The following is a 15,294-nucleotide window of genomic DNA, read 5'->3' on the forward strand; positions in this document are numbered from 1 at the left end:
TCAAACTCTTACTTTCCGCTCTTCTTAATTCCATATTTTCAATTCCTGATCATTACTTTGGTGTTTTCTGCTTGTATCTATCCATCCCTCCTCCTCTTCGTTCCCCCTCCCTCCCTCTCTCTCTCGAGCTCTCTCCTTTGCTGAATCTTATTGATCCAGAAGGCGGCTAATTAGCCCTTCCCTTCGTGCCTGTGTAATGAAGCACATGCGCACTGAATTAATCACAGCCATTTTTTGCAGGAAACTAATTAGCAGGAATAAAGATCCAAAGAGTTTTTTCTTTTCAATCATCAGATCTCACTTTCACCTCTTCCTCGCTCCCTCTAACACAAGACTCACCGCCTGCTTTGCATCCAAATTATTTTTATATTGCCTTTAACAACTAATACTTCGTTTTTACACTCCGCAACAACAATGATCTTTCTTTTGCCACCCTAAGCGCAAACTGACCAAAAGGGGACTGCCTTGATGGGATCTTTAGCTAAACCATCTCCGTTCTGGATTAAAACGCAAGGATCTCAAAGCGGCAGCAAGAAATTGTAAGTTTCAACTTTGTGTTTGTCTCTTTTTCTGTGTTTCTCCGATCCTATTCTTTTCGCGGTGGACTTATCTCTCCCTTCTGTCCGACTTTCAGCGACGTAGCGGAGCTGTCGAATCTCGCGTTATGAGAAAAGACTCTCCATTTCTGTTAGATTTCATGCAAGTTATTAGTTTTTGTTCACCATTATTGTGTTTATTTCGTTACCTGTGTTTACATCAGCGATCGTCCTCCTCTTCATGAATGGAAGATACGAACAGGGCAAAAGACAACGAGCCGCTCCAAGCAGTTGATCGTACAAAAACACGATTTCAGACAAATATGTGCAATTCTTTGGGTTGTAGAGTACGTAGTGAAGGCTTGTGGGTGTCAAGAAGCATGTTTAGGAAACAGTATCGATAGAAAAAGACAGTGTTGAGCGATCAAAATGCAGCGGAAGCTCCGCGTATGCGCAGCCCAGAAAAGGAGCTCCAAGTCCAGCCCGTGGGTCCATGCTTGTCCGGTGCAGGCGAGCACACCTCGCAGTCTCTGTTTTGTGACCATTTCTACCGGCAAATCCAGTCGGGCTTTCTGAAGCGATGCTTGCTTCTAAATCTTCTTGATAAATACATTTTGCTGTTGTCCGGTTCAGTCGTGCTCGTCCAATCCCTCCGCCCTGCTTCAGTTCCTCCAGCTACACTTTTTACGTTATCGCAATTTGTCCGGCTTTTGGCCATGTTTTATTTTTCTGCCGCTTTCTTTTAGTTTAGTGTTTTAAGTAGATTCTCACCCATTCCCTGTCGAAGTCACATTCAAATAGATCGACATGTGTAGTATAAGATATGCGTGTATGTGTGTGTGTTTGGGACGTGCGCTAGAGGGTTGTTTGTGCGAGTGAGTGTGTTGGGCGAATAGAGCCCCCCGGTTTCTTCCATGGCACGAGCGGACAAGAAGTGCTCAGAGAGCGGACGTAGCGACAGCACAGTATGCCTGTCATGCTGCAGACACAGGGTAGCCTACTAGGCTGCTTCCGATATCACCTTTCTTCAACCATACCGGGCGCCGCAGTGACTGTTTTGGCCAAGGAAAAAGTGACCAAACCGAAAAACAAAACGTTCTTTTTTATTGTGAGCCCAAGCAGACCCAATCTTTTCAAAGTTACCACTTCAAACTAGCCAGCATTTTCTAGCTTTTTACTCGTTGTGCGAAGCCATTTGCTGATGCCCAACTAGTTGAGAGAGAATAAATGACTAAAAATAGTTTATTCGCTTGAAAGGCTCTTCTTGAATATGCAGCTGTTTACAAACACACTGCTATTTAACCTTGCCTTACTAAAACAAAATTCGCGTTTGCATTGACAGTTTTGAGTGGTAGACTATAGTACCCGAAGATTTTAAAAAGAAAAACAATAAAGCTATCTCAGCCACTTATCTACAGTATCCCAAGTTAGTCATATAGTACATTTCTGGCACAAGAGAGAAGGGAATGAAGTGCAGATTTTGATAGTAAGGTAGAAGCAAGGCGCTCACCGTTTGGGGGAACTGAAGGGGTGTGTGTGTGTGTGTGTGCGCGAGAGAGAGAGAGAGTGTGTGCGTGTGGGGTGGGGGTATGGGTCAGACAGCAAGAAACGGGGGAACAGGGGTCATGGAGTGAGCACACAGATAAAAAGGAAAGCAGAGGAAACCCCCCTGCAAACAGTCCAGGGAAGATGGTGGAAAGGAGAGTATGCTCCTTGTGTGCGTGTTTTGGGAGCCGCACAAAGCACTTGTGGTTGACAGCATCTGCGTAGATTAAGACTTTGGTTTTAGTTTGGAGTGTGAAGAAATAGGCCTGATGACTTTAAAAGCTTGTGCAGGCTGTGGGTTCCATTGGCAGACACGCTTTATTTTGAATCGTGAGCAAAGTGGGGGTTGTTTTAGTGAGAGTTGTGAGAGAAGCGGGATGGAAGTGTAGGCTCACAAACAGCGTCGTATAAAGAAGATAGTAAGAATGAGGTGTTATTTGAATAAAATGTATAAAAGTGCAACATATCTGAATAGGGTGTTTTGGTGTGTGAGTTGAGAAGTCGGCACAGTGTAAGGCAGGTATTGTTTATGCCAAACCTGTATGGTGTTCTCCCTCCCTGCCTCCCCCGTCTGACAGTAGCACTCCCCTCTCCCCTCCTCTCCTTACTCTCTCTACATCCATGTCTACTGTTACAAAACAAAGACGTGCACAATAGTTTACTGTCATCTCATGTGTCTGGCTCCTCTACGGCTTGTCTCATTGTCATATTTATGCTTAATTACAACAGTTCCTGCCAAAGCTATAGGAATGTCACATGGATGTATTCCATTTGATTTTCTTGACATAGCGTTTGGTGAAGTCAACAACCGCATTATGTTCATGTCTTGTCTGTCATGATGGACAAGTCTCCCACATATAGCCTTTTACAAATAATTGGAAGGCCTGTTTTAATTGTATACCCATAAGTATTAGCTGTAATTTTCTATTAAAATATGAATGATTGATCAAAACTTGTTAAATTGATTTTTAATGTTCATGCAGAAAAAATAGCACTTTTTGAATATTCAGTCAAAAGTTAATCAATCGTTTTAATTAAAACAATTGATTTGGCCATTGTTTCAATAGGAATGATCCAATAAAATGTTGTGTAAATTAGTTACACATTATTAAACACATGATTGAAGTTGTAAGCCTAAAAATTAAAAGCAAATGCTGCATAGTGCCAAAAATGGTTGCACTTTTTAACAGTTGCATTACCACCATGAACAAATTTGGTGTAGCGATGGTCCGAGCAAAACGAGTAGATCCACTTTGTGGAGGTGAGATAAAAGGAGGGTGCCATCGTGGATAGGTTTGTTTGATTATATGGGGTAACCACATCGAGAGCAAGGAGACAGCGCCTCTGGCTGTCATAACCCCTTCTCCTTATTCCACACGGTCTCTCCCTGCCTCTCTCTATTTTAAACAGTGTGTGTGTGTGTAGTGTGTGTGTGTGTGTGTGTGTGCGTGTGTGTGTGTGTGAGTGCGTGTGTGTGTGTGTGTGTCTCTGTGTGTGTGTGTCTGTGTGTGTGTGTCTGTGTGTGTGTGTGTTGCTGCATCGCTCCCTCCCCATCTTTCCGATGATGGGCACTGTGCAGTCGTGGAGTGCTACAACGTCCTCGGTCTGAGAGAGCCCTCTTTGGGTGAACAGTGTTCTCGTGCCACACACAGGGCAATATCTAAATTATTTATGATATTGTACTATCATACCTAATTAGCAAAAGTTATTATTATTAATATTATTATTATTATTATTATTATTATTATTATTATTGTTATTGACGTTATTATTATTATTTTACTTCAGTCGTAACATCGTGCCTTGTGTGTGCATTTGAAGTCAGTGTTTTGGAGTGTTCTTTACAGTGCACAAGGTCACAGGGTGGACTGGTTTTACCAGTCAAGTTGTAGCTTTTTCAGCTCTGTGGTGTCAGAGTGATGCGGGTGGTACCTCAGCTATATGAATCCAAGGCACAGCGAGGAGGGGGAGGCAGGACACATGACTGTCATGCTCAGGTCTGTGAGAATCAGGTTCCCTGCTGTGTTCATAGATCCTAGAGTCAATCCATAATCTTAACAGCCCTCGTGTCCATGTCTTTCGCTCATCCACAGAAGCAGTCCTCATCTTCAGTGTTGCCCTTTTATCTTTGGAAGCAAACTTTGCTGTCATTTTTGTGATTTTTCCTTTCACACCGAGTTAGCATGTGGACTTTTCAAAATTTGATTTATAAGAAAGAAAAGGTTTTACCACACATTCCTGATTTGTCTTTACTTACTGCAACTCTCACTTTGGTCTAATGTGTGTGGATTGATAACATCGGATTTAAAGGGCTGAGAGATAGTTCAAAATATTAATATCTATTTGTATTTTTCAGTACATATTCTTTACCACGTTTGTTTCGACTCAGATGTTTTTCACAATAAAAGTGTGATGTGTATGTTCTTGAGAAATGCTCAATATGTGCACTGGTGTGTGTGTCCAGCATGTAATATTAGTAGTTGGAATTATATGGAAGACATGGCTGGCTGAGCAGATCATAACAGGGATGTAGAATGGTTGGTACTGTATGGTTTTGGGCAGTGTTAACCTGCTCGGCGCTCTGGGATTGGTTGAGCTGTGGTATTGCGTCTGTACGGGGCGCATACGTCCGCACGCACACATGACGGGATGACAGGGACTACGCCGAGGGCTGCTAAATTAAACAGAGCTGAACCCCGGCTACTAAAACCCACCCCTCTCTCTGGACCCTGGAGGCCAGCATTCCACCCTACACTCTGGTGCTTATCATCACAAAGGACAGAATGCATAAAACATGGAGGACGCTTAGACACAAGCGGGCCAGGTCGCCTTTCTCTCCCCGTGCACGCTGAGCCCCGAACAATACGTGGGCCCCTCTGGCCTGTGACTCTGACGACACACATGCCGTCTTTTTATCCTTCCTTACTTCTTTGTCATGCTCTTCCTCTTCCTCTGTGTTACTGTGCTCCGTGGACTGATAACTGCCCCAGCATTGTTTATCTGTGTCTGTGAAATCCGCATTGTGTTACTCCAGTGGAAGTGTGCGGCGGCTGCTGGGAGGAGTGTGAGGTTTCAATACTACGCCACACTGCATGTATGCTTCACACGGATCGTTTTAACGCCTTTGACAGCAGTTATAGACAATATACAGTAATTCTATAATTCTTATTTGAGCTACAACACATTTTCCTATTTTTTATTTTTATATTATTCTTACATATACCAAGCCATCAGTATGATTCAAATAATAAAAATAATGTGATAGGAATGCTAAGTTATTCAAAACAATGGCTTTTTAGACCTCTGCTTTTGCCAATTCCACTTCCTAGCCTCTCATTTTCTGATAGAGAATGCTTGATAAAGAAGAGATAAATTAACTCTTTGTATATCATTTATTAACTAACATGCAATAAAACATACTATGACAGTTTAGATATCATATTTAGGTTTAGTCACTCTTTCCTGCAGATCATGTATGTTTTTTGTCAGCTGCAAGAATGCAGTGCCTGGATGTTCTGGACCCCGGCAGCTCTGTTGCACTTCCTCCCTGTGCATCTCACCTCCTCTGGATTACAGAGGGAGGGAAAAAACAGAGCCTGTCCCCACTCACACCCTCTTACCCACTTTTTTATGCTCACAAAAATCCGAACAAAGTCTGATTCACTTGCAAATATTGTAGCGGGTGAACGTTCCCGTTTGAGAGACAGTGGACAGAGAAGGGAGGGGCAGAAATGGCAACACACAGCACCGTGCAAAAGAGTATTTCTGCAGAATGATGAGAACAGCATTGGAATGAGCCTCTCTTAGTCAGGAGGGTACTTCACATCAAGTAACATCACCTTATTTCATTTCAAAATAGTATTTTATATCTTACGTATTTTACCACTGCATAGGACTCGCTTGAGAACACAAAATATCGCTACCTGGTTCTATGTTCTCCTCCTTAGGTGGGCCAGTGTCTCTCCTGGTCTTCCCCCGGAGACTGTGTTGACAGTAGTGAAGGGGTTAAGAAGCAGGGATAGCCCTCTTTTGTCTCTGCGGCCCTCTGTGCCATTGTTGTGGTGGAATTGAGCTCGGTGCACCTCACTTGACCACAGCAAAGCAATAAAATGGCCTCTAAGTGCTGGAGCCTCTGTAGTCCTCTGATGTCAGTTCCCTCACAGATTCAGCCTGTGCTGCTTTAGCTTGTTCTACAAATACATGTCAATGCCTTTGGACACAACATAGATTTATCACAGCTACACCACATTACTGTGAACTTTCTAGCTGTGTTACACATTTGTACAATCTTTTTATATTTATTCTAATGATAATAGTAATATCCAATATAAAGTTAATTGCCTTATGCTGATTAAAAAACAATACATTTTGCCCCACAATTTTATGACATATTATTTATTTAGATATTTAGATAATTTTTAACCCTTTTAAATGTTTGATAGAAAACTGTCGGGAAAAGACAGCTAGCACAGCCTTTTATGATTCTCTGATTGAATTCCCTGTAATATAAAAAGATGTCAGTGTTGTGAGGGTTCTCGAATGATTAATAAATGAGCATATGATTCAATCCTATGCCATTCTTTTCAAAAAAAAAATGTATATGCTGTCGCTTTTTCCTTACCATTTCATTTTTCAGTTGGAAAATTTTTAATGCATTGTGTTGGGGGATGTGAGGCTGATGGCACAGATGATTGTTTATAGCTACACCCACCTTTGCAGACATCGTAATTAAAAAGAAGATATAGTGCATGTCCGTCTGTCGCCATCCCATCTTGTCAAATAAGCATCTAGCTGCCGCAGTGAGCATGTCCGTGGATTTATGAAAGCTCTCCCATTGGCTGCGTTATAATTGGCACCGTCTCGAGTGTAAACCATTTTGGCCAGGTGTCATACAGACTACAATGCACCAGGCTGCAATTAAAGCAACATTTCCTCTCAACCACAATATTACCGCTTTATTCCGGAGGGCGGTTCTTCCTGATGCGATATAAGCTCACCTTCGCCGCTCTTATAGACCATCTAAAAAACAAACGGCGCTTTCCTCTGCGGGTCTCACTGTACCTAAAACAAATGCTCTTTCCTCATTTTCCCTGTGTTAAATGAACACAAACATTAGGACCTCAGTGGCTCATAATAAATTTATTAGAGAGAGGCAGACTCCCACACAGCTCCGAAAAGCAGAGACGTACTACGGTGTGTGTGTGTGTGTGTGTGTGTGTGTGTGTGTGTGCGTGCGCGTGCGTGTGTGCGTGTGTGCGTGTGTGTGTGTGTGTGTGTGTGTGTGTGTGTGTGTGCGTGCGTGCGTGTGTGTGTTCGTGTGTTTGGCCTGGGGGGTCTATACAGCTATCCCTGCAGTGTGTATCGCCAACTCAAAATGTACATTGTAGGCTATATAATTTAAGTGAATGGCGTCGTCACACTACTCCACTTATGGCAGCCTCTTTTTGAAGAATGAAAGTATTCATACTCCAGTCTTATATAAAGCTATTAAAGATAAATAAGCATATTAGTGCTGCAAGATTAGTCGCAATCAAACCATAATGACAGTTTTAAGGTCACAAATAAGACAAATCTCAAAAACAGCAGTTAGGACGTTGTTCTTCATTGAATTCCACATTGGGGCGAATGTCACTGGCTCAGTATCTGGATATTGTGCACTGTGGCCGGTGTGTTATTATTCGGCTGTTCAGTGACAGAGAGGTATGGTGGTGGCGTTGGGGGGAGGGGCAGGTCCCAGGGGAGTGACACAGGGCTAGACGGCCGTGACAGAGCGGTGACCCTGGCTTTGTGACGTCAGCGGCCTCGTCTGGTCACCATGACATTCATTTTTCCTGCTGTTTAATGAACGAAGATGGGGGGCACGCCGGGTTCATATTAGTTTATGGTGATCTGAATACAAATGTACATATAGGTTTTATTTTCCTTTGTCTATCCCTGATTGAAAATAGTGGTGGAATAGAAGGTCGAGACAAGGTCAGGGTAGCAAGATTAATCACGATTAGATCAAAATACTTATCACAATAAGCAAGTATAAACTAAAACGCGCACTGTAGTTTAGACTACTGCAAACATGTTGTGAAATGCATGTGATACGAGCATTAGTGTAGCACTTCATGTATTTGGATGTGTTCAAAATGTGCAGATTATTGACTTTAAAACACAAATCACAATCGGCATACAGATTTCCTACTACCCTGAAGTTACTATATTACATCCTGTTGTCATCTGCAGATCTGGGCAATGAAAAGATTTTTTGAATATTGTATCTAGGTCATAGTATGCCATCTCCATTGTTGCTCAGGTGTAGTCACAAATAGACATAGCAAGTTTTGATGTTTGAAAGGGTACAAAAACACACCCTGACCACACATAGGAAGTCAGCCTGATGTATAAGCGCACAGCAGATACTGTTACTGCACTTCTGTCTTCCTGCTTAATGATTCTGGTTTCAGGATTTTTTTTAATGCATTTATTAAGATATGCAAGGCTGTTCTGTTTCAATACGTAAACAATACTAGTCTTACTATACTATTTATGCTGCATCATCATAAAACAAATAAATACATGTGAATAAATTCAAATAAAGGAATAATCAGTTGCTATCAATTATTTGTGCTGGAGCTGTCCAATAACTTTCTACTGCACAGTCTGGCGATAAAAAAAACTGGGCATAAAATAATTGAATGCCAGTATTCAGTAACAGTAACACAGAAGTACTTTTGAACAATACAAAGCCCTATTTGCCAGTGGCATCCTCTGTCCAGTCCATCCTGTCCCAACATGGATGAAATTTCGTAACCATCACAGAAGGTGGACTTTTATAGGATTTTTTTCCCCCTTCTTTTTTCTGAACGCCAGGTGTCTTGCTCATGTTGGATCATGCCCTAATGGGAAACAACAGGCCACATGGCAGGTGAGAGCCGGGTCTGTAATGCTTGCAGTTTTCATTCGAGACATATATTCAAGTTTTGTGTTATAAAAATATGTAGACTTCTCTGTGATGTGTTAAGGATTAGCACAGGAAGTATGTGTTTCCCCTCCAGCAGCACTAGAAGGAGGAGGATCAGCATGCAGATGACAAAGGCTCTGTTGACACTATACTACAGAGTGTGTGGTTTTGGAGCAAAACGAGGTGGTGCTGTGGTGGTCAGGGCAAAGGCGCTGGGAGAGACACAGATACCATTCTCATCACTTCCTTCCTTTCTTTGCTAATCTGTCAAAACAGCAGAATGAGCTGTACAATTGCCAACTGAGTGTATGTACAACTTGGATATAATAGTCCTAGCTCCACCGTGTCCTTGTTGAGATCCCTGTGCATACAATTACCTATAAGAAATAACAGTCTATCCTTAGTGCCGCTATTGCACAATGTTAGAGGTGAATAAATTATTTGCTTTAGTCAGGGCCATGCTCATCTCCATATTTGGCTACTAAAGTAAAGAAACACCTGCGCTTTTTGTCCTATTCAGTGTTAAGCTTGTGGTCAAGGCAGAGCGTACTTTCATATGACAAATGGCTGTATGGGGCGCTAACAGGAAGCCTGGCTGCACGATTGCACAATGTGTAAGAAGAAGTGAGTAGCGCTCTGTGGCGGTGTGCTGGGGGTGTAATGCGTGCCAGCCTGCCTGTTGTGGGTACAGCACGGGCGGAAGGAGGGGTACACAAACGTAAGTGGACCCCTGAGACCTTCTGGAGGGGTAGAGGTGTGGCCAACGTCTGTTTTGGGCATGGCTTGTGTCAGTGTGTTTAGCGTTTGCCTGTGAGGGCATTTATATGCAAATGCAAAACAACCTATTGGGGTTGCTAATTACAACAGGGCTTTGTGTGTGCCAGGCTGAGTTCAAGCGCACCAGGCCCGGACTTTCCCTGCTTGTTTACTCATTGTCTTTCCTTATTACCCCTCATTGACACTCCCCTTTTGTGTGGCCGTGCCGTTTGCCAGCACGCTGGCTCCGCCCCCATCACTGGAGTTAATGTAGTAGATTAAAGAGGCTGCACTGGCCCTGTTTACTTCCTCTTTCATCTGGTGGCCCAGCTTAGCTTTTACCCATCCCTCCTGGAGCTCTGTCTAGCCACACCATTCAGGAAGCCTTCAGCCCCTTTCTCCTATAACTAATGCTCAGCTAATTACTTTGGGTGATAAAAATGCATTTAGGTCAGATTCTAATGCAATGCAAATTTATGAGCATGCAGAAGCAAATATTAACTTGTAGAGTCAGTGGTAGTTGTCGGCTGGGGACAAAGGTGCATCTCCCATACCTATTAAATGTACAGGTTTTATGTGTGGCTGATGACAGTTGACTGCCTGTTCTTTTTGGCAGAAAACAAACCAACGACAATGACATCCAGTATAGTAGTCACAGTGTAGTTACATTTTGTACTATTTTGAACGTACATAATCATGTTGTAATAGTTGTCAAATATACAATTATGAATGAGATAATTCAGTGATATGCATTGTGGTTCTTGTAAGTTGCCTTACCTCTTCATACCATGCATTTCCTCCCTCATGAAATCATGTGCTGTCAACTGTTGTTCCAGGGCATGTGTCTGTGAGTCTGCCTTATCAGAGGTGCTCTTTCTTTATTCAGAAATCTGCTGTGTATACACAACCATATCGGACTGGCCCTGCTGCATTCCTTTTAAATAGTCTCAAGCTAAAACAAAGGCAGACGGAGAACAGTAAAGTGTGCGCTTACTTTTACCCTGCCCCATGCCTATTTCTTGCTGCTTATGTGCGCTGATAGAGTACATTCATATTTTTTCCGACAGAGTGGGGTTCGGGGTATAGGCCTGGTTGGATCAAAGGCCATGTGTTGGGGCCGGGGCAGCTCATAGCAAACAGCTGCCCCTTGCTGTCTCTTTGCCTGGTCTGACAGCAGCCAGAAATATGAGGCCTCCCTGGACCTCTGCTCTGGGACAGCACACCCAAACTCAGCAAAGCTTTTGTCCTCTCCCCCTCTCTTTCTCTTTCCCTCTCTCTCTCTCTCCCCCCTCTCTCTCGCTCTCCTTCTCTCTCCCTCTCTCTCCTTTTCTCTCTCTCTCCCTTGCTGATCCACTCATACAAAGGGAGAAAGCAGGCGTTTGTCTATGCTCAGTCGCTCGTTCAAGCACAAATACACATTTTCATCTTGCACATACACTTCCTTGGGTCAGCTTCACAAGTCAACTAAAGTGCTTCAAACTTGCCTTTATTGTCTGTTTGTCACTCCTTCATTAGCTGTTTTAGTCAATTTGGCACAATATGTCCGTCAATCTCACTTCCAAGCTTTATTCCTGTCTCATGCCCTGGACATTGTGCTACCGTTTTCTTTACAGTGACAGTTGCTGCGTTTCTCTCTCTCTCCTTCCTTTTGCTCGCAGCCACATTTCTGGGATTTCTGCCCCTCTGCTACTTCAAACCCTGACAGAGTTGAGAAAGGCATTCAGCTCCCTAATCCGGGCTCCCTCCATCAGGAATGCTAATACGTGTGATTGTGTGACCCACTGAAGCCCGGCAACATCTGCAGCAGCCTATGGCGAGCCCCTGGCCTCCCACACCCACCCACCCTGCCCCCTGCTTTTGAGCGCTCACTCTTTTGCCATTATTTCATTGTTTCACTTCATGCCTGGGACTGGCCAGTGCAGTTAACCCTCTGCTGCTGGGACGGGACGCAAACACAGTGCTGAACACAGGGCCGGAGGGAGATTGAGGAGGGGTGTGTGTGTGTGTGTATTTGTGTAGGATGACCCTTTCCCAGGACTGCCCCATCTGGACACCCTGCACTGCTCCCGCTATTTACTTATACATTCCAATACTTGTCAGTGAACACATTTGCTCAAAAGGTTTCAGGAAAATTGTAATTGTAATTGTAAGTGTTCAGTGATTTCATATTGTATCTGATGAAGTAGTTGTCCTTAAGTTTTACGGTACTAACCTCCCTTTACTAAAACATTTACTTTTCTATGTTAACCGCTGAAACTTATAGCTGAATGAGGAATTAACCAATTGTTTGGCCTTAAATGGGAAATCATGAAGTGTTCAGTCAACCTTGAGAGACTGCAGTTAATGTAGAGTTTGGAACACCACCGTTTGGTGCTTACTACTGCATACGCTGTGTGCTTTCCTGCTAAAGACATTTGAAGAGAATATTGGCCTCATGGGAATTATTGGGTCCGTTCCCATGATGTCTCATTGAAGTCGGAAGGATAGGCTTTTTAAACTTTTGCCCATAACAGGATTCATTTGTTACAACATGGTGCAAAAGAAGCGTCACTGTCTTCTTTACATTGTGGAGAGTAGCGACACTGTGTGATCTGTTTGAGCGAAATAAGGGGAGATTAGCTGCTGCCTGTTCTCTTGTTTACAGACATGTTTCAGGGTTTCGAGGCAGTTTAAAAGGAATGGGCTGTGCAGAGCCAAATTGGATCTGGGTATGTAAATACTGCTCTGATGTTTAATGAGAAACAAAGTTAGCTAATTATAGCAGCTCGGAGAAACATGAGGAGGACAGTGGGAATGTTTCCATCACTCCCCAGCTCTATAGATTACTGCCTAATTGCCTCAATCGAATCAGGCGGAGACATTAGCCAGCAAGCAGAGGGAGCAGAGAAACATGGGGATAGGGCTGATTACACCTATCTTTGGGTGGCTCTTTAGATAATCCTAGAGGGAACCGGCACACGGGCGTCTGTCAAAGCGCAGGTCTGGTGCGTTCAGTCAAGACAGACAGGCCCCTCCCCCGTACTGTACAGTTATGAAGGTATAGGAGAAGAGCAGGATAGCAGGGTGATGTGCTGTACCACGCCAGCCAGCTGCACAAGTGATTCATACTCTCTGCGGAAGTGTTTAAAACTATAATTACGTGTAATTCTGACACATGTTTATGCTTGATTTTACCAGACAGCTTCTCCACTAATGACAAAGTAGCACATGCAGCCTCCTAAACATTTGTGTTCTAACCTTCACAGACATGTTGTAATTCAAAGTGAAAAAATATTCCACTATTCTAATGTGGGATGTTTGACATAAATCTCACTTGGTCAAACAGTATGAAATAAATAAAGGTATCTCGTCTCCCGGAGCAGTGCGGTTTCCCCTTTGTTTATTTCTGTCTCCCTGGAAGTGATGAGGAAGGAGGAAACGGACTTGTTTACTTGTGTTAATTCCCCTAATTCCTGTTAATGGCACCGAAGGAATTAAAAGGCAGTTTAACCATTTGCATGCAGCCGGACTGGAGAGGAAGGGAGAGTAGGAGCAGCTCCATTTGATCTGTTTGCAGGGAGCGCTGTGATATTAAGGTCAGCTGTCTGAAATGATCTCATGTGAAGGAATCAGCCAGTCAGCAGGGCCAGTGCAGAACCGCCATGAACACATTTCAGACATGCTGATAACACCCACTCACCTACAGTACTGTGGATGCATGGGAACATTTCCAATGTACATTTCTATTATTTATTAATTTTTTTACAGTGTGAGCTTTAGTTTGAAAATACCAACGTTTATGTGTTTTAATGTGTCCTGTGGTGTTTGTTTGGTTATTTGAAGTTGACTTTGTGGTCTTTGTTCATGGTTTTTATTATTTGCATCTGGGTTGTTTTGTTGTATTTATTTCAAAATATTAAATAAGAAAAATGCTGTTTGGGGAAAATTCAAAACAACATGCACAATCTTGAGTCTTCCCGGCTCAAAACCATTTGTTTTCAGAGACACAGGGCCTATGTATCATAATGAAGAAAGTGCATGTCAAATCTTAAGTGTGGGTAACTCGGAGCCCAAGCATATTTCTCTTTTAACTGTTCCTCAGGGAGAATGGACACTGTAAACAGATAATGGCGCTCATGCAGAAAGCACCGGAAGTGGGTGGTCTCACTCCAACATTTAGCATGTGCTCCGGATTTGGATGTGAGAACATTAGGTTTGCTACATAAGATAACTGAGCATCCTGTACGTCTTTTTTGCTTTGCTAGTACAAAGTCAACAGTTGGTTTGCAGTATGTTTAGCAGGTCAAGTCAAATGTGTTGATATGTAGGTGGTCATAGATGTGCCTGTCCCCCTTGCTTCTTTTAACACTACTCTATGTCATCCTCCCTTTTCCTCTTACACACATGTTCCCATAATTTATGGCTGCCGGCTCCTTGATCAATTGATAGCAGGGAATCCTTTAGTAAATAGAGTTTTAGACACATTGCCAATAGACCTGGGCTATTGATTGGAGTGTAAATTAAAAACTTAATCAGGTCTCTGAGATAAGATTTATCTCCACCCCAAGCAAATTACAGGGCTGACTTGGAGACACAGAGGCTGGCCACTGGGCAGATGAGCTCTTCCTCTTTGTGGGTGCCAAGCTGTGGGCCTGTCATTCTACAATGGCCGCTTCTACGGCTAGTTCAAGGAACTAAATGGTCATTGGAATAGCCCTTTACTGCCTTTAACTAAAGACAGTCAGTCAGTCAGTAGACTTTTGCACGTATCTTTAGCTATGTCGTCCTAACTTTGTTCTTGTTCATCCTCGTCGATGTGTGTTTCTTTCGATGCATAAATAATTGCCCACCTCCGCTGTAGCAAGTGATGAAATATGTATATAATTACAGCAGCTTTTATTTCTTCAACAATATTCTCATTTCACAGTGATAAAATCATGCTCATTTTTACCTACACACTGTGTTGTCTATATTTTATATGTATTAGGACAATTCTTGGGATTGCACATTGATTAGGATATAGATTTCCATGGTAATTGCTGGTGGAAATTTTCTCTATCTTTCCTCTTCTTTATTACAAACATTTGTAAATGGCTGAACTATTGAAACGAAGTTGCTTTTATCTTAAAGCATTAAAACATTGCTGTCTCTCCCCATTTCTTGGATGATAACAGTGAAATGCTGGGCTAGGTATAGAGATACAGTATCTGTCTTGATCTTTGAGTCAGTAATTAAAACATATTTTTTCTAGTGATTAAGTCTGTTATTAGACTCCTCTCAGGGATTATAGCTTTTCCCATTATCTCTTAATATAGACCTTATACAGCTGTGGAACAGATGACATTGACCCAGCGAGAGACACGCAGCTCCGAAGGAAAATGGAGAGCAGACTGTTCAAGAGGTCACATGTCCATTAGCACACACCATCGAAATAATAGCAAATGGCAAATGTGCAGTATCCTTGAGCTACATTATATAAACAATGATTGGACATCCCTTATGGTCTGTTGGTATTACCGGTTCCCAAAA

General features: G+C 42.8%; 1 protein-coding gene across 5 annotated transcripts in view; it reads left to right on the plus strand.

The window, feature by feature from the left end:
• zfhx3b (zinc finger homeobox 3b) overlaps positions 1-15,294 on the plus strand; it is a 219,018-nt gene that overhangs the window by 115,958 nt on the left and 87,766 nt on the right. Inside the window, exon 5 of one of the 5 annotated variants that reach the window (XM_079554551.1) lies at positions 440-539. The exons of the other annotated variants lie outside the window; for them this stretch is intronic. The gene's annotated coding sequence lies outside the window, so the exon portion shown is untranslated. The remainder of the gene's footprint in view (positions 1-439; positions 540-15,294) is intronic. 5 annotated transcript variants of the gene reach the window in all.

The sequence above is a fragment of the Gobius niger genome (assembly GCF_951799975.1).
Source record: "Gobius niger genome assembly, chromosome: 4".
NCBI lineage: Eukaryota > Metazoa > Chordata > Actinopteri > Gobiiformes > Gobiidae > Gobius > Gobius niger.